The sequence below is a fragment of the Loxodonta africana genome, chromosome 1, assembly GCF_030014295.1.
Source record: "Loxodonta africana isolate mLoxAfr1 chromosome 1, mLoxAfr1.hap2, whole genome shotgun sequence".
NCBI classification, from domain to species: Eukaryota; Metazoa; Chordata; class Mammalia; order Proboscidea; family Elephantidae; genus Loxodonta; species Loxodonta africana.
Window position 1 is genome coordinate 63,643,681 of NC_087342.1, and position 20,384 is coordinate 63,664,064.

Below are 20,384 nucleotides of genomic sequence, written 5' to 3' on the forward strand. Positions count from 1 at the left end.
ACATTGTGCTGGAAGTCCTAGCCAGAGCAGTTAGCCTAGATAAAGAAATAAAGGGCATCCAGGTTGGCAAGGAACAAGTAAAAGTATCTCTATTTGCAGATGACATGATCTTATACACAGAAAACCCTAAGGAATCCTCCAGAAAACTACTGAAACTAATAGAAGAGTTCAGCAGAGTATAGGGATACAGATAAACATACAAAAATCAGCTGGATTCCTCTACACCAACAAAAAGAACATCGAAGAGGAAATCACCAAATCAATGCTATTTACAGTAGCCCCCAAGAAGATAAAATACTTGGGAATAAATCTTACCAGAGATGTAAAAGAGTTATACAAAGAAAACTACTGTACAGTTCTGCAAGAAACCAAAAGAAACTTATTCAAGTGGAAAACCATACTTTGCTCGTGGATAGGAAGAGTTAACATTATAAAAATGTCTATTCTACCAAAAGCGATCTATACATTTAATGCAATTCCAATCCAAATCCCAACGGTATTCTTTAATGAGACAGAGAAACAAATCACTAATTTCATATGGAAGAGAAAGAGATCCCGGATAAATAAGGCATTACTGAAAAAGAAGAACAAAGTGGGAGGCCTTACTTTACCTGATTTTAGAATCTATTACACCACTAGAGTAGTCAAAACAGTCTGGTACTGGTACAACAACAGATACATAGACCAATGGAACAGAATTGAAAATCCAGGCATAAATCTATCCACATATGAACAGCTGATATTTGACAAAGGCCCCAAAACAGTTAAATGGGGAAAAGACAGTCTTTTTAACAAATGGTGCTGCCATAACTGGATATACATCTGCAAAAAAATGAAACAAGACCCATACCTCACTCCATGCGTAAAAACTAACTCAAAATGTATCAAAGACCTAACTATAAAATCTAAAAAGATAAAGATCATGGAAGAAAAAATAGGGACAATGTTAGGAGTCCTGATACATGGCATAAACAGTATACAAAACATTATAAAGAATGTAGAAGAAAAACTAGATAACTGGGAGCTCCTAAAAATCAAACACCTATGCTCATCCAAAGACTTCACCAAAAGAGTAAAAAGTCTTCCTACAGACTGGAAAGAAGTTTTTAGCTATGGCATTTCTGATCAGTGTCTGATCTCTAAAATCTACATGGTACTGCAAAAACTCAACTGCAAAAAGACAAATAACCCAATTAAAAAATGGGCAAAAGATTAATCCAAAAAACACAAAATAATAAATGTTGGAGAGGCTGCAGAGAGATTGGAACTCTCATACACTGCTGGTGGGATTATAAAAGGGTACAACCACTTTGGAAATCCATCTGGCGTTATCTTAAACAGTTAGAAATAGAACTACCATACAACCCAGAAATCCCACTCCTCGGAATATACCCTAAAGATACAACAGCCTTCACACAAACAGATATATGCACACCCATGTTTATTGCAGCTCTGTTTACAATAGCAAAAAGCTGGAAGCAACCAAGATGTCCCTCAACGGACGAATGGGTAAATAAATTGTGGTATATTCACACAATGGAATACTACGCATCGATAAAGAACAGTGACGAATCTCTGAAACATTTCATAACATGGAGGAATCTGGAAGGCATTATGCTGAGCGAAATGAGTCAGTTGCAAAAGGACAAATATTGTATAAGACCACTATTATAAGATCTTGAGAAATAGAAAAAACGGAGAAGAACACATACTTATGTGGTTACAAAGGGGGGAGGGAGGGAGGGAGGGAGAGGGCTTTTTATTGATCAATCTGTAGATAAGAACTGCTTTGGGTGAAGGGAAAGACAACACTCAATACAAGGAAGGTCAGCCTAATTGGACTGGATTAAAAGCAAAGAGGTTTCCGGGATAAAATGAAAGCTTCAAAGGTCAGCGGAGCAGGGGCTGGGGTCTGGGGAACTTGGTTTGAGTGGACTTCTAAGTCAATGGGCAAAATAATTCTATTATGAAAACACTCTGCATCCCACTTTGAATTGTGGCGCCTGGGGTCCTAAATGCCAACAAGTGGCCATCTAAGATACATCAATTGGTCTCAACCCACCTGGAGCAAAGGCAAAGGAAAAACACCAAGGTCACATGACAACTAAGAACCCAAGAGACAGAAAGGACCACTTGAACCAGAGACCTACATTATCCTGAGACCAGAAGAACTAGTTGGTGCCCGGCCACAATCGATGTCTGCCCTGTCAGGGAGCACAACAGACAACTCCTGAGGGAGCAGGAGACCAATGGGATACAGACCCCAAATTCTCATTAAAAGACCACACCTAATGGTATGATTGCGACGAGAGGAATCCCAGAGACAATGCTCCCCAGAACTTCTGATGGCGCAGGACAGGAACCACCCCCGAAGACAAATCATCAGGCATGAAAAGGACTGGTCAGTGGCGGGGAGAGAGATGCTGATGAAGAGCGAGCTAATTAAATCAGCTGGACACGGGAGAGTGTGTTGGCAACTCTTGACTGGAGGGGGGATGGGAAGATAGAGAGAGAGGGAAGATGGCAAAATTGGCACAAAACGAGAGACTGTGGGGGCTGACTCAATAGGGGGAGAGCAAGTGGGAGAAGGGAGTAAGATGTATGTAAACCTACATGTGACAGACTGGAATGGTAAATGTTCACTTGAAGCTTAATAAAAATTAAAAAAAAAAATGGGCAAAAGATATGAATAGACACTTCACTAAAGAAGACATTCAGGTAGATAAGAGATATATGAGGAAATGTTCGCAATCATTAGCCATTAGAGACATGCAGATCAAAACTACAATGAGATTTCATCTCCTCCAACAAGGCTGGCATTAATCCAAAAAACACAAAGGAATAAATGTAGGAGAGGCTGTGGAGAGATTGGAATGTCAAATGGTACAACCACTTTGGAAATCGATTTGGCGCTACCTTAAAAAGCTAGAAATAGAACTACCATATGATCCAGCAATCCCACTCCTTGGAATATATCCTAGAGAAATAAGAGCCTTCACACGAACAGATAATATGCACACCCATGTTTATTGCAGCACTGTTTACAATAGCAAAAACAGGGAAGCAACCAAGGTGTCCATCAACAGATGAATGGATAAATAAATTATGGTGTATTCACACAATGGAATACTACGCATCGATAAAGAACAGTGAGGAATCTGTGAAACATTTCATAACATGGAGGAACCTGGAAGGCATTCTGCTGAGTGAAATTAGTTGGTTGCAAAGGACAGATATTGTATAAGACCACTATTATAAGAACTTGAGAAATAGTTTAAACTGAGAAGAAAACGTTCTTTTGTGGTTATGAGAGGGGGGAGGGAGGGAGGGTGGGAGAGGGGTATTAATTAATTAGATAGTAGATAAGAACTACTTTAGGTGAAGGGAAAGACAGCACACAATACAGGGGAGGTCAGCACAATTGGACTAAACCAAAAGCAAAGAAGTTTCCTGAAAAAACTGAATGCTTTGAAGGCCAGCGTAGCAGGGGCAGGGGTGTGGGGACCATGGTTTCAGGGGACATCTAAGTCAATTGGCATAATAAAATCTATTAAGAAAACATTCTGCATCCCGCTTTGAAGAGTGGCGCCTGGGGTCTTAAACACTAGCAAGCAGGCATCTAAGATGCATCAATTGGTCTCAACCCACCTGGATCAAAGGAGAATGAAGAACACCGAGGACACAAGGCGATTACGAGCCCAAGAGACAGAAAGGGCCACGTGAACCAGAGACTACATCATCCTGAGACCAGAAGAACTAGATGGTGCCTGGCTACAGCCGGTGACTGCCCTGACAGGGAACACAACAAAGAACCCCTGAGGAAGCAGGAGAGCAGTGGGATAAGACCCCAAATTCTCGTAAGACCAGACTTAATGGTCTGACTGAGACTAGAAGGACCACAGTTGTCATGGCCCCCAGACCTTCTGTTGGCCCAGGACAGGAACCATTCCCAAAGCCACCTCTTCAGACATGGATTGGACTGGACAATGGGTTGGAGACGGATGCTGGTGAGGAGTGAGCTTCTTGGATCAGGTGGACACCTGAGAGTATGTTGGCATCTCCTACCTGGAGGGGAGATGAGAGGGTGGAGGGGGTTAGAAGCTGGCAAAAAGCACACAAAAAGAGAGAGTGGAGGGAAAGAGCAGGCTGTCTCATTAGCGGGAGAGTAATTGGGAGTGTGTAGCAAGGTGTATATGGGTTTTTGTGTGAGGGGCTGACTTGATTTGTAAACTTTCACTTAAAGCACAACAAAAATTATTTTAAAAAGTTATTTATATTGATTACATGTTGAATTATAATATTTTAGATATACTGGGTTAAATAAAACATAAAAAATTAATGTCACCTGTTTCTTTTTACTTCTTTTAATGTGACTGTTAGCAAATTTAAAATTGCGTATGTGTCTTACGTTATATTTCTATTGACCACATTGATTTAGAGATTGTGAAGAAGAAAATACCAGCCAAGTGCATTAGATTTGAGAAATGATTATTTTAAGTAGAAGGGGATCATAAAAGTATAATGAGAATGGAGAATTGAGCAAAGAATTTGGCACAATGGAGATCACCATTTGCCTTGACAAGGGTACTAATGAGATACGAAGGGAGAAGCCCAACTGGAGAAGGCTAAAGTCAGAATGGAGTCTGTGGGTGGTCCAAACAGTTAACACACACAGTTAATGTAACCTAGCATCAGGGCCTGTCTACAGTCAAGAGCAGGCATGAGAGTCAGGACCAGCACAAAGCTGGTCCTTATGAGATGGAGTTCAGACATACCACCACTCTTGCACTTTTTCACCATTTCTGACACCAGCCATCACCCCCCACAGCACTCTGTACTTCTCTGCTGAGTTTGATGATTTGTTGCAATGACCACACAGAACTCACAGACCATACTCAGGACTATGTGGTTTATTAGGGAAATAACAGGCTGCAACTCAGGATCAGGATCAACTTGGAAGTAACAGGATACAACTCAGGGCACAGGATACAGCTCATCAACCAGGACAACTTCCAACCAGGATGGCTCTCAGCTCCTTTTCAGCTGTGTCCATAGGCAGGCCCTTCTCTTGGCCATTGGGCCTCGCTAGGCCTTTGCTCTGCTTAATCCTTATTGGGCAGTTTTACGCACACTGTTTGCTCACTTAATAAACAGACCAAACCCTGAAAGGTAAGTAAAATAGACCAATCACAGGGTGAGCTGCAGCTCAACCAATTATTTTTGGCAGGATTATAAGCTGAAGACCGAAAGGCCATGTATAAAGAGAAACCCATTGCACTCCAGCTGCTAACAAAAGCATTGGAGGTTTGTGTCCACCCAGAGGCACCTTGGAAGAAAGGCCTGGTAATCTACTTCCAAAAAATCAGCCATTGAAAACCCTGTGGAGCATGGTTCTACTCTAACACACATGGGTCACCATAAGCCAAAACTGACTGGACATCAACTGCAAAAGTCAGAATGAATAGTGAGAAGGTAGAGAGAATCAACATAGACAACCCTCTCAAGAATTTTTGCTATGGGAAATAGGGTGTTTGTTGGAGGCAGAAGAGGAAAAAAAAGAAATTAAAGATGGAATATATTTATAGAAGTTTGATATCTGATGGAAATGATCCAAGAGAGATAGCTCCAAGTTGGACAGTTTGTGCTGAACAGAAAGAATATAGAAATGCAGTGTTTTCAATCTGAAAGGGCTAGTGGAGATCATCTTACACAAACATTTTGCATTACAGATAAGAGCTTTGAGGGCCAGAGAGGTGAATGGCTTGTTAACATCATACAGCAGATTGAAACCAAAGACCCAGAAGCGCTGTTTCTGAATGAACGCTTGCTTAAGCTCATATCTGCAGATACGTTTTTAAATCCTAATATATTTGACCCAAAATATCTTTCCCATCACATGGCAGGATCTTTACGTGATATAGCTAGTGGTCCCTTAAGAGTTAACATAATAAAAACAATAGCTACCATTTGTTGAATACCTGCTATGTGCCTGGTGTTTTACGTATATTAGCAATAATATATGTAATAACTTCACAGCGTAGGTAGGTATTAATACCCCTGTTTTACAAATTAGAAAACTGAAATTTTTAGAGTTTTAATCATATGAATCCATATCTGTTCAGCTCCAAAGTTCATGCTCTTTTTCAATATATCATATGACCTCACAATCGTAACTCTCCAACCTGTAAACCATCCCTCAAGAGGACAAAATACTCAGATTGCTAATCATTATAAAGGAGAACTGATATATACCCAAATTAATAAAATAATACCCACAAATATGAAAGTAAAGTATTGCTTTTCCAAGTATTTCTTTGTCACTATGTATACAAGAAGCCCCTGGGTGGTGAAAATGGTTGCTAACCGAAAGGTTGGAGATTCAAGTCTACCTGGAGGCACCTTGGAAGAAAGACCTGGTGATCTACTTCTGAAAAAAATCAGCCATGGAAAACCCTATGGATCTCTGACACAGGTGTGGTTGCCATGAGTTTGAATCTATTCTATGACAACTGAGTTTTTGTTGTTGCTTTAAATTTATCCAGGGTCTAAATTTAAACAAAAGTATTTCATTGCAACAATCTTACAGTTCTGAGCAAAAACAGTTGTTCAGTAATAGTAGAGGTTACCTTTCAGTTTCCTGGAACCAAGCACATTGGTTTACCAAACAAACCATTCTATCAAGCGGGAATTGTCCCATGTGCCATTGTTACAGGACCACAGAGTTCCTCCATTGGGATGACTTCAATAATTCTAAGTGAATTACATAATATTTATGAAAAGATTCATGCTCAAGGGTATAACCTCTCTGGACTTTAAACCTAGCAATCTCATACCTGTCACAAACCACAACTTTGTGGTCAAATAAAAACAATCTCTGGGTAATCGCTGTTTCAATGCACAAAATTTAAGTTAACTGGCATGTTCTAGGAAACCCTGGTGGTGTAGTGGTTAGGAGCTCAGCTGCTAACTGAAAGACCAGCAGTTTGAATCTATCAGCTGCTCCTTGGAAACCCTATGGGGCAGTTCTACTCTGTCCTGTAGGGTTCCTCTGAATTGGAATCGACTTGATGGCAACAAGTTTGTTTGTTTTGTTTTGTTTTTTTGGTTTGCCATGTTCCAAGAATGGTGGAAATGAGAGGTTCTGGTTAATGCTGTTTTCTGCTTAACCTGAGGTCAACAAAACAAATCTTTTTATTCCAACCCCACTGAAAATCTTCATTAAAATGTCTAGCTCTAGTTTCCTCACTGTGTAGGAAACCGAACATAATTGGATCTTTTTTAATTATTCAGTACTTTTCAGTGCCTCAGGATTTCATGCTTATTAATATTCTACAATATTTGTCTAGTACTTTAGTTATACATATAAGAGAGAGAAAATATAGAGAAGGATATTTTGCAAGTTTTATTTCTGTAAACCTCATAGGAGGGTGTTTGTTATTTCCCTCTTTGCTAATGGTTGGGTAGAAAAAAAATTCAGGTAATGAGGTTACCTGTGTTTTTTTCATCCTGTATTCCTCTCTTACACACTAAGATGGTACAATCCCATTAACTCACTAAACATACTGTATATTTCAAGAGAATTTGGGGGGGGGCAGGGATGCTGATGTTTTTGTTGCAACATTGTTGTTGTTAGGTGCTGTTGAGTCAGTTCCAAATCATAGCAACCCTATACACAACAGAAGAAAACACTGCCTGGTCCTGCACCATCCTCACAATCATTGTTACGCTTGAGCCCATTATTTCAGCCACCATGTAAATCCATCTTGTTAAGGGTCTTCCTCTTTTTCACTGACCATCTACTTTACCACGTATGATGTCCATCTCCAGGGTCTGGTCCCTCCTGATAACATGTCCAAAGTATGTGAGATGAAGTCTTGCCATCCTTGCTTCTAAGAAGCATTCTGGTTGTACTTCTTCCAAGACAGATTTGTTCATTCTTTTGTCTCTCCATGGTATATTTAATATTCCTCACCTACACCATAATTCAAAGGCATCAATTCTTCTTCGGTTTTAGTATTACTGATGAATTTTTAATGATACTACCACAGCCGTCCCTTAGAAATTCATTAAGTACAATAATACACATTCATAAAATGACTAGTCTGGGTTGGGTAATCTGTGGTCACAAAGAGGCCAACCTTCCTATACAGATGGATTGAGATCAATGGTTTGGTCTCAGAGAAAAAAGGTAAATATCTTATATGAACTCCTTCATATACCTCCTTTTCACTCTAAATGTCCACATCAGTACCTATCCTTCCCCAGGGCCAAGGCCGACCCTTATACTTTCTCTGCACTTTTTTTTTCCCTCTCTCAGCAAACATATTTGTTCAGGTCTCACCAGTTACAAACCTTGCTTAACCCAATCCTACCTCTTACCTTCCTCTTGCTACAAAGCTTCTAGAAAAAGTAGTCTACATCTACTGTCTCTGGTTCTCCCTAATTTTCCATCTAGAGGAATTCCCATCCTTTAATTTTCTCAATTTCCCAGGAGTCTCTGACCCAGGTGAATCTTTTCATCTGGAAACACTGTTCCATGGTCTACTGCTTTACCTTTTTGCTCTCTTCTTTCCCCTCTGACCACTTCTTTTAAATTTCCCTCACTAGGTCTTCTCCATATGGCCCCTGAAGATTGGTGTCCCCAGAGTTTCATCCCTAGTCCTCTCTTTTTCTTCCTACCACCCTTTCTGGATTATTTCATCCATTTCCCAAGTTTAACTGCTATGAACACACTGAGAATTCTGAAATCCGGTATCTTTTCAGAACTCCAAATGCATCTATCTAGCATCCCCCTGGGCAAGTTCACCATGATGTCCTGGAAGTTAATTCAAAGTCAACACATCCAAAGCCAAACTCATTAGACAAGATATTTCCTTACCAGTTAACAGAGCCAACCAATCACCTAGTCACCCAAGACAGAAATCTCATAGTTCACTTAAATTGTGCTTCTCCCTCAACGCCTACACTCTAATAATTTTAGCTTAAATATGTATAGTCCCTTTCCTCAAATCCAGTGTGCAATCCTAGTGTAGATTCTCATCCTTTCCCTCTGGTTTTCCTCTCTCTAATTGTTCATTATAAGGAGCCCCAGTGGCACAATGGTTAAGTGCTTGGCTGCTAACCAAAAGGTCAGCAGTTCAAACCCACAAGCAGCTCCACGGAAGAAAAGACCTGATGACCTGGTTCCGTAAAAATTAAAGCCTAGGAAACCCTATGGGACAGCTCTACTCAGTCACATAGGGTCCTTATGAATCAGAATCAACTCAACAGCACACAACAACAAGTTGCTCATCCCACCACTCATCTATCAGTTTGTCACACTCTGGTGGCTGGAATGTTGTTCTATGATGCTGAAAGCTAGGCCACTGGTATTTCAACGCCAGTAGTGTCACCCATGGTGGAAAGGTTTCAGCAGCGCTTCTGGACTAAAGCAGACTAGTAAGAAAGGTCTGGAGCTCTACTTCTGAAAATTTGCCAATGAAAACTCCATGGATCCCAAAGAATATTGTCCTATATATCGCTGGAAAATGAGCTCCCTGGGTTGGAAGGTACTCAAAACACACAGCAGACTCAACAATGGACTGGGGTACACCAACGATCGTGAAGATGATGCAGGACCAGGCAATGTATTGTTCTGTTGCACATGGGATCATCATGAGTTGGAGCTGACTTGACATCAACTAACAACAACAATTGTTCATTGCACATTTCTCCCAGGGTCATGTTTCCAAAACAGAAATTTGAACTGATTATTGCTCCTCCTTGAAAGCTTTTGTGGCCCACTTCCCCTACCCTCACCCATGGAATAAAGTTCAGAATATTTTTTCAGAGCACATCATGCCCTTCACATCTGGGTTTAACCTCTCATCCCAATGCCTTTGCACAGGCTTCTACCAACCACCATTCCCTTCCTTTGCTCAACATACCCTCTGAATGTTTCATCCACCTGGAACTTCTACTCATCCTTCAAGGGACCTTGTCAATTTCTCCTTTATAGAGCTTACTGCATTGTATTATAATTATCAATTTACACATCTCCCACCACTTGTGTTGTAATTATTAAACGGCATGAGCTACTTAAGCACAGGGATCATGTTTTGTTTTCACTGTTACATCCACACCTGGTGGCGCAGTGATTAAGATCTATGGCTGCTAACCAAAATGTTGGCCGTTCAAATCCAGCCCCTGTTTTCTTCATTCTTCCCTCGGGAATAAACTGCGTTATAGAACTGTAGAGTTGACGTGCATTTAAGGGCATATTTTATTGATCTGTCTATTCTTTCTTGTCTCTTCTGTTGTTCTTTCTCTGAGTCTCTCTGCCCTCTTTCAAAAGTAAAAATATCACAAAGCATTTCTGCAATAATATGGTATATATTATCACATTAGCTACAGTTATAATAAAAGTAGCTACATAATCGTATTTATACTTTGCCTCGTAGCCATAGGCATAATGGTGCTTTACTAGGAAATTTATATAACCAAATGGAAATTCACTAATGCGATAAGAAGTTATCAAATATAATTCAGGAGTTCCAAACTGCTAGTGTCTCAGTAGGTGAAAGGGGGAAAGGGGAGTTCTATTTTATAATAGAACCCTTAATATAGATATGCTTATTGTTTTTGTAATAATGCTCAGCAAATGGTCTTTTTCTTCTAGTTTTGTTTGCTTACTTGCATAATTTTTGTGAAAATTCTGTTTCAATATTAGAAGAAACTAAAAGTAATCAAGTGATCAGGGGATTATTATATAAAAAAAAATCATTCAAGATTTAAAAAATTTTTTAAAATATGGACTTATTCTTTCAAACTGCTAAGAGAGTTTCAAAAAAGCTTCAATAAATGTAATACACCCAACAGAATATCAGTATCTATGCATTGTGGAAAATGATGGTCTGTCTACTCAAGTGCACAAATTAATAAGCAGAAAAATACATAACATGTCAACTGGCCAGTACCCAACTTCGATTTGAAATTTTATGTCCATTTCCAACCAAACACAATGAACAAATATGCAAAATCTCAGCAGTTACAATTTTTGTCTTTACTAAACAATTGTTTCACGATAGTCATAATATCAAATTCAAAGAAAAAATTAAATGATTTTCTGCTTCATAATAAATCAAACTCTTGCTGGAGCTCAAAGGAAGGAAGACGAGCTTCATTTCCTTTGCCCAAAACATTCCCCCATGTCCAGGATTAGGGAAAAGGAACTTAGTAAATGAATATGGCAGAGCTGCAATCCAAAGACATACTCTCTATGCCATCCCTACGTGTGTAAACATAAAATATACTGTGGACTTCCAGAACGAACAGATCAGTCCCAGAAGAAATGCAACCAGGATGTTCCTTAGAAGGAAGGATGGTGCAACTTTGCCTCAATTACTTTGTACACATCATCAGGAAAGACCCATCTCTAGAAAAGGACATCATGGTTGGTAAAAGGTCAGCAAAAACAACAGAAAATCTCAGTAAGATGGACTGACACAATAGCCTCAACAATGGACTCAAACATACCAATGATTATGAAGATGGCACAGGACCAGGCAACAACTCTTTCTTATGCATAGTATTGTCATGAGTCAGTGGCAACTCCATGGCAGCTAAGACTATATTGCCATATAGATGGCCTCCCCCATCAGACGTTTTCAAGAGGAGTTGTTTGTTCCAATTATCTCTTCAGTGGTCTACTCTATAGAGGTGTAGCTACTTCTCTTTCTGACCTGAAATCCTAGCCATCTGGGAACATACCATAATAATTGTAAACCATGGGCATGATCATTTTGACCACTTAAACATTTTAGCTCTTTCGTCATTTCAATCAATGTTTTCTATCCAGTTTTGTTTCCAACCAGAATACTCCTACATTTCAGGCTCAAGGTCTGATTTGTGCTTGGGAGCTGCAGCCATGCATAGCAGCCCATCAGCTCCTCATCCGTGGATGACAAAGCTATTCTCCCCCTCCACGTCTAAATGTAACACAAAAGGAAGATAGGATTTTGTAACAATACAACAAGACATAATAATTTATAATTTTTAAAAATCATGTAACTTCAGTTATAGTGCAAACCCATTTTTACTGTGTGAGTCTATGTGGAAGGATAGAGGTTGGTGGGGGCATTTTGAAGATACAGTGAAAAACAAGAGCCAAGTTGGGGTGGGGACCAAAAAAAAAAAAAACCAACAGGTGGTGTTAATTCAAAATTACATACCTAGGAAAAAATCATCTTCCTCTGTAGTTTGAGGACAAAGCTAAAGGAATAAACAAACCCTGCAGGAAGCGTCTTTGTGTATGCAGAATCAAGATAGAAAACCAGTGCTCTGTCCTTCAGAACAATCTCTTCATCCTAGCAGGTGGGAAGTAATCAAGTTTCCATAAACGTCTCCAACTGTGTGGTGACTGCTCTGGTTCTTCTCCTTTGCCATTAGTTACTGTTGCTTCAGTCATTCAAGTGTCTTTCTGCCCAAGTTTGGAATCCCTGCCTTTGACTAACATATTTAATGTCACTCTCAGGATACTGTGGTCCACTCAAAGGAGACTTGGATAGAGGATCCCAGCATGGAGGAGGCCGCACAATGAATGTTGATGAGAGGAGTCACTTGACAATTTCTAATGGTATTGTACTCTCACTCCCGTAGCATTATATTTATATACAGCCTGATTTGATGAAAGGCAGAAATTTGTAAGGACTCACTCCTTCTTTAATTACAGACTTTTTAGATTCCAACCCCAGAGTTTTTTAAATTTCTACATGCGTAAAAGAAAATTTCAATTAAGGTTACAGGTGGACAAGTCACGAAGGCACAGACTTCTTTCTCCTGTCTTTCTGTATTTTGTGCAGTGTAACTTTCTTAAGTACAGAAATTACCCTTTGAGAATGCTCTACCTGGTTACCAATATCTCGGAGGTTCTGAGTACAGGCTCTGTCGTCCTGATGGCTCAGTTTAAATCCCAGCTCGAGCATTTTTCAGCGGTATGACCTTGGGCATTTTATGTAAACTCTATAAACTTCAGTTTCTTCCCCTGGAAAGACAATAATAACTCCACCTTTAGGGATGAGGAGGCAACGGTAGGGGAGAGAAAAAGAAGGGGATCTTATGCAAAAGTTGGTGTAAGTATAAAGGATGGTACATTAGGGGTCTCAGTTAAATAGATTCTATAGTTGAGACAGGCTCTGATGAAAGGGTATAGCAATATAATGTCATTATTGTGTACTGTTAAGTTGATTCTGACTCATAGCAACCCTGTAGGACAGGGTAGAACTGCCCCATAGTTTCCTAGGTTATAATATTTACAGGAGCAGATCGCCAGATCTTTTCTCCAGCAAAGCCACTAGTGGATTCAAACCACCAACATTTCAGTTATCAGCCAAGTGGGTAACCATTGTGCCACCAGGGCTCCTAGCAATATAACAGTTATTATTATAGCAGTACAGCCTTACTATGAATATTAAATAAGATAATATGTATAAAGTGCTTGGTACAGTGCAGGGCATAAAACTGTTCTTGTTGTGTGCCATCAAGCTGATTTTGACTCATAATGACTCTAAATTACAGAGAAGAACTGACCCGTAGGGTTGCCTAAGCTGTAATCTTTATAGCAGCAGGTCACCAGGTCTTTTCTCCCAAGGAGTGGCTGGTGGGTTCAAACCACAGACCTTTCAGTTAGCAGCTGAGCACTTAGCCATTTTGCCACCAGGGATGCTTACGTGCTGAGTATTATAAGCAACTAAATAATGCATTGCTAAAAAAAAAAACAAAATTTTTTTTACTAATTAACAATGGGAACCCTGGTGGCATAGTGGGTAAGAGCTCAGCTGCTAACCAAAAGATTGCCAGTTCAAATTCACCCACCGCTCCTTGGAAACCCTATGGGGCAGTTCTACTCTATCCTTTAGGGTCACTATGAATTGGAATTCACTCCTCAACAAGCTTGGGTTTTTTTTGTTTGTTTAGTTAATTATGATTACTATTTCTATTAATAAAAATTAATATTAAGAATTGGTACATTGTTGTTAGTTGCCATTGAGTTGATTCTGACTCATGGTGACCCTATATGTGCAGGTAGAACTGCTCCATAGAGTTTTCAAGGCTCTGATCTTTTGGCAGATCTCCAGGCCTTATTTTCAAGGTGCCTCTGGGTGGGTTTGAACTGCCAACCTTTCTGTTAATAGTCCAGCACTTAACCATTTGCGCCACTGAGGGACTCCTAAGAATAGGTATATTATTATTAAATCTATTTCATTTAAAGTTTAGCATTATTGCTAAAATATATGGAAGTCTTTGCGTTATTTCATCTATCACAAAGGATACATTTTACATAATTGTTCTAGGAAAACAAAAAGATCAATAACTGCCAGACATAAGCTTATGGATGTCAAACAGCTTCATAGGGTCACTTATTGCTTTAATGATTTCTCATCATTTCTCCCGTGTCTGCTACATTGGAAAAATGTTGTCAATGGACCTATGTCATGTCTAGACCCATGGTTCCTCTGGTCTCCCAGGATCTTTAATTACTGTGGTTTATAATGAGCAGAGGCCCCTGGGATAGAGAAAATACTTGCTCTTTTTCTTTTAAAACTGAGAGGTATATGTCTCTGCTGCCAAAGAGAAATGGGCCAAAGTATAGTACCAACACAATACACTCCAGGCATCTAGCCTAGAGGGTAGACCATCCAAGGAGACAAGGATCTGGCTGTGAGATGAATATGTGAACACAGATGAGAAATGTCTTAGAGTCATAGACTTTCAGCTGGACCTGCCTTTGGGAGACGAGGAGACAATAGTATGGGGAGAGAAAACAAAGGGGATCTTATGCAAAAATTGGTGTAAGCAAAAAGGATGATGTTATCATACGTTAGAGGACTTAGTTGAACAGATTCTATGGTTGAGACAGGCTCTGATGAAAGGGTAAGCAGATTGGGACATTGCTTGGGGAGTTGAGCTAGTTTTAAAAGGTGACTGCATGGGGACTGAGTTGGAGACCGAGTGTGGCCAAATATGGGGCAATTTCCCCTGTTGATCCTCTGACTTAAGGATGTTCTGTTCTTCCCTAGAAGAGTGTAATCACATACCATTGGTCATTTAAGGAGATTCCTAATCAGTGACTCCAAGAGTAAGTCTTGGGTCCATTTAAAGACGGTGCGAGTGATTACTGAATTATAATGCTGGGACATCCACTTGGACATCAAATGCTATACTGATGTCTAAACAGACTTTACCTTCCTTACTTGAGAAAAATATGCCAGTGGGCATTCATGCCATTCATTGAGAGTTCTCCTTTTCTTCACCATTCTAATTACCTTAAACCCGCTGCCTTCAAGTCAATTCCAACTCATAGTGACCCTATAGGACAGTGTAGAACTTCCCCATAGAGTTTCCAAGGAGCACTTGGTGGATTCAAACTGCCAACCTTTTGGTTAGCAGCCATAGCTCTTAACCATTACGCCAGTGGGGTTTCCAAATACCTTAAGGATTTATTAAAAATTGAAAGTCGTGTCTACAATCTCAGATCACAGTAGTCTCCATGCTCCTTCTGCTATAATTTTTTGTTGTTATAAAAATACAGATAACACAACATTTGCCAACTCAACATTTTTAATGTGTACAATTCATTCAGACCAACTACATCAATCATGTTGTACAACCATCACCATTATCCACTGCCAAATTTCCAATCACCATAAACAGAAACTCACTGCTTTGCAAGCAGTAACTCTCCCTTTCCCTTTCCCTCCCACCCCCAGTAACCACTACTGAACTGATCGCTGTACATTTGCCTATTCTAGGCATTTCTTATCAGTGAGATGATACAATATTTGTCCTTTTGTGATTGACTTATTTCACTCAGCATAATGTTTTCAAGCTTCATTCACGTTGTGGCATGTATCAGGACTTTATTTCTCTTTATGGCAAAGTAATATTCCATTGTGTGTATATGGCACACTTTGTTTATCCATTAATCTGTTGATGGGCATTTGAATTGTTTCCACCTTTTGGCGATTGTGAATCATGCAGCAATGACCATTGGTGTGCCTGTGTCTGTTTGCATTGCTGCTTTCAAGTCTCTGGGTGTATACCTAAGAGTGGAATTGCTGAGTCATGTGGTAGCTTTAAGAAAACCCTGGTGGCGTAGGGTTAAGTGCAATGGCTGCTAACCAAAGGGTCAGCAGTTTGAATCCTCCAGGCACTCCTTGGAAACTCTATGGGGCAGTTCTACTCTGTCCTATAGGGTCTCTATGAGTCAGAATCGACTGAATAGCACTGGGTTTGGTTTTTTTGGTTTATGGTAGCTCTGCGAGCACTGGTGGCACAGTGGCTAACTGCTCAGCTGCTAACCAGAAGGTTGGCAGTTCTAACCCACCAGCCTCTCTTCATGAAAAAGATGTGGCAGTCTGCTTCTGTAAATATTAGAGCTTTGTAAACCCTATAGGGGAAGTTTTATTCTAGATAGACCCTATAGGGTTGCTATGAGTCAGCTGCGTGTTTAACTTTTTGAGGAACTGCCAAACTGTTTCCTACAACTGCCAAACTGTTTTCTAAAAATTTCCTGCTGTAATTTTGATTAAGGACAACTCTTTTTTGAGGATCCCTGGTGGCTAACTGAAAGGTTGGCAGTTCAAACCCACCAGCCACTCCGTGGTAGAAAGATGTGGCAGCCTGCTCTCGTGAAGACTTACAGCCTTGGTAACCCTATGGGCAGTTCTACTCACTATGATTTCGAATTGATTCAATGGCAATGGGTTTGGTTTGGTTTGGGTGGCTCTCTTTTTAAGAGGTTCCTGAGATTTTACAATTCTTTGGTTTGGGGGAAACGGAACAGAAGCCAAAAGTCAGTAAAAAAAAAAAAAAAGGCTTCATGAAGTCAAGGGATAAATGATGGGTAGCTGAGTTTGCATGCTGCTCTCAACCTTCACCACCTCATTCCCCACACCACAATTTCCACTCACAAAGTAGGCTCTATAGCTATGTCTCCATTCTTTTCTCTTTATGATTCATATGAAAATTTGAGGGAAAATGATGATTTGCAAAAACCTTTGGTAGATTTACTTTCATTGGTTTCCATAAGTCTGGAGAATGAGCCTTCCTAACAACAAGACTTTCTATTTTATGAGACCAGTCATCGGACTATCCCAAGTTTGAGCAAATGTATGCAATTTCATCAGCTCTTTCAATGGTGCTAGAGGACTATGTCTCCAGCAAAGTTTCAAGCATATTTAATGGCTTGACCCACATAATTTAACTTCATCCTAGCATATGTCAGAAACCCTGATGGCATAACAGTTTAGTGCTACAGCTGCTAAAAGGTCAGCAGTTCAAATCTTCCAGGTGTACCTTGGAAACCCTATGGAACTGTTCTACTCTGTCCTACGGGTCGCTATGAGTTGGAATTGACTCGATGGCAATGGGTTTGGTTTGTTTTTTTGGCATCATATGTCACAATAGCTGCAGCAATAGGCTCAAGCGTACCAACAATTGTGAGGATGGCACAGGACAACGAAATGTTCTGTTCTGTTGTACATAAGGTTGCCGTGAGTTGAAGGTGACTCGGCGGCAACTAACAATAGCTTGTCATGTTCTCTTGCAGATCATGTTATAACTAGTGTCACTGAGGAAAGATATTAAATTTTTCTCATTACAAACTCTTGCTTGGCATTTTCAGAGAGTTCTAACTGTTGCTATTGAGTTTTCCAATCCCAAGAGACACAGTGGTTTTCCTCCATACTTTGCTTCACTGGCACCAGTTGTGTAGAAGTCTTCTGTGAAAACTATGTTTTCAAATCTATCAGTTCATGGAGTTGGAAAGGGCAGAAGCAAAGGTATAGCCAAACAAAACCAAAAGAACTGTCCGTTCATAACTCAGAAAGGAAAACCATAACTGTGCAGATATGAGTCACCGAAAGTCACCACCAATCTTTTATTCAACAAACATTTCTTGAGCGCCTACTATGATTGAGGCTCTGTGGACCTATAAATATGGCAAAGTCTAGGTTAACAAAAATAAAATTTATTAAGTGACTACCATATGCCATATTTTTACACACATAATTCCAATTTATATTTCCAGACCAAACCTGTTGCTGTCAAATTAATTCCAACCCATAGTGACGCTTTAGTGGCCCTATAGGACTGAGTAGAACTGCCCCACGGAGTTTCCAAGGCTGTAAATCTTTATGGAACTAGTACAGTCAGAACTGTCTGAATTCATGATATAAAGCTACCTTAATGTGGAGCAATAGACAGTTATTTGGATTACTAGAATTCAAGGCAATGTGTAATAAGTGTAATAAGAAGAGAAAAAAAAAGTTATTAGATGTCAGAGGAAAGAGATAAGAATCTGATCCCACAAAAAAAGACCCACTTCCCACCCACTGGTTAGCACACTGCAGCAACGTCTTAGAAACATATTAGGATATAGTGTTGCAGTTACTTAGGTTAAGAATTTGAGGAGAAAAGGAGCCCCTGGGTTAAGCACTTAACTACTGGCAGAAAGGTTGGTGGTTCAAACCCTCCCAGAGCCGCCTCAGAAGACAGGTCTGACAATCTGCTTCCGAAAGGTCACAGTTTGACTCTGAGAACTGTATGGAACAGTTCTACTCTGTACACGTGGGGTCGCCATGAGTTGGAATCGACTCAACAGCAACTAAAAACAACAACGATTTTGATAAATTACCATAAACATGGTGGCTTAAAAATTTGGGGAGAACTGGTCACATTTCTATGCATGGATATTGTCAGACATTTGTGTACCAGTCCTCAAAAGGCCATTATCCGGAGACTAGTGGGGACTCAGCGGGGCCAGGCCAATGAGCATCCTCCTTACCCTCAGATTGTTCCCCAGTATCAAAACCAATCCTATTTGCTCCCTTTGGAAAATGGATATCTACAAATCTGAAGTATAGATATTAGTTTCCCATCCCAGAAGATGTAATTATTGACAACTAGCTACTGACCAATCCACCAGCTTTGTGGGGGAAAAAATGCAAACTATAAGAATGTACTAAAATAAAATCATGTTTCCACATTCAGTAGCAAACTTTAATTAACCTTGTATCTTTTGGTGCCCCATTTTTATTTCTCAGTCAAAAATAATATAGTAGCAATAACACATTTTGTATAGTATATCATAGTCCTGCACAGTGTCTTTTTTCTCTCAATCCCTCCGACCTAAGCAGGAATTATTTCCCCCGTATTAGAAGTGAGAAAAACTGTTCAGAGAAAATAGCTTTCCAGCGTTCAGAAGTATCTTTCCAGGATCACAGAGCTGGTAAGTGACAAAGCTAGGAGTGTATCCCAGATCATCCTGCTCCACGTTGGTGCTCTTTCTATACATGACGTGGTCTTGAAGTAGGTATGAAATTTAGTCTTCCACTTCATCATCAAAGGTGATACCCTAAGAAGGCAATTTCTTATGCCAACCTATGCAAAAGTTCCATTAACTCACATATATCTCAGCATTTCTCCCTTCACTATGAAAGCCCTATACTTTACCAAGACTCTGTATTACTCAAATCCCATTATTATAGTTTCTTATTATTTTCTAGCATCTCAGGTTTTAACTCTAAATCTCCTTCCTCTGTGTACACTAGATAGCCATATGTAGGAAATGACACAAATGAATGGGAAAGTTGGATCCACATTTAGACACAGGAATAGGATATGATTTCAATAACTTTAGGAAGCTGATTCAAAAAAAAATCATTTAAGGAAAATTTACTTCGTTTGGACAGAAAAGAAAATTAAACAGTAAGTTTTCCAAGCAAGCATCTGAATTATCAATATCCCCACATTTCCCAGGAGAGGTAAATAGACAGGTAAAGAATATATCTATATAGGCCAATAGAGAAAACTGGATACAGAAAATTTCAGTTTTAAAATATCTCCTTTATTTGATTTGTTTTTAAGTTTCTATTTTTATTCACAGAGCTCAATACACCACCACCACTGAATTGCATTTCTTGAAACAATATACAGTGAAAAATAATTATGAAAATCTACTCCTGTTTAAAACATGGATGTTTCTCCATGTGAACACATTTATGCTATGAACATGGAAGTCTTGTGGGGAATTCCCTCCACACTTTCGGAGAACATTCATGATATCTCAGGATATTGGACATCTGTAGCTTCACTTCTCTTGACGATGATACATGTTGGGTTTAGTAATGGGTTTACTAATTGGAAATAATCTCGAGAGGCAGTTCAAATGGTCAAGTTAGTACAAAGCTATGGCAAAGACAGACAAGTATTGAGGGAGAAAAAAGCTCAAAGAAAAATGAGATTTTCAATCCCTCTTCCCTCATCTCCAGGACCTGCAATGGCTGCTAGAAACCTGGTCCCTGTGATATGATCCTAGGCCTTCTTGTTGTTATTGTTAGTTGCCC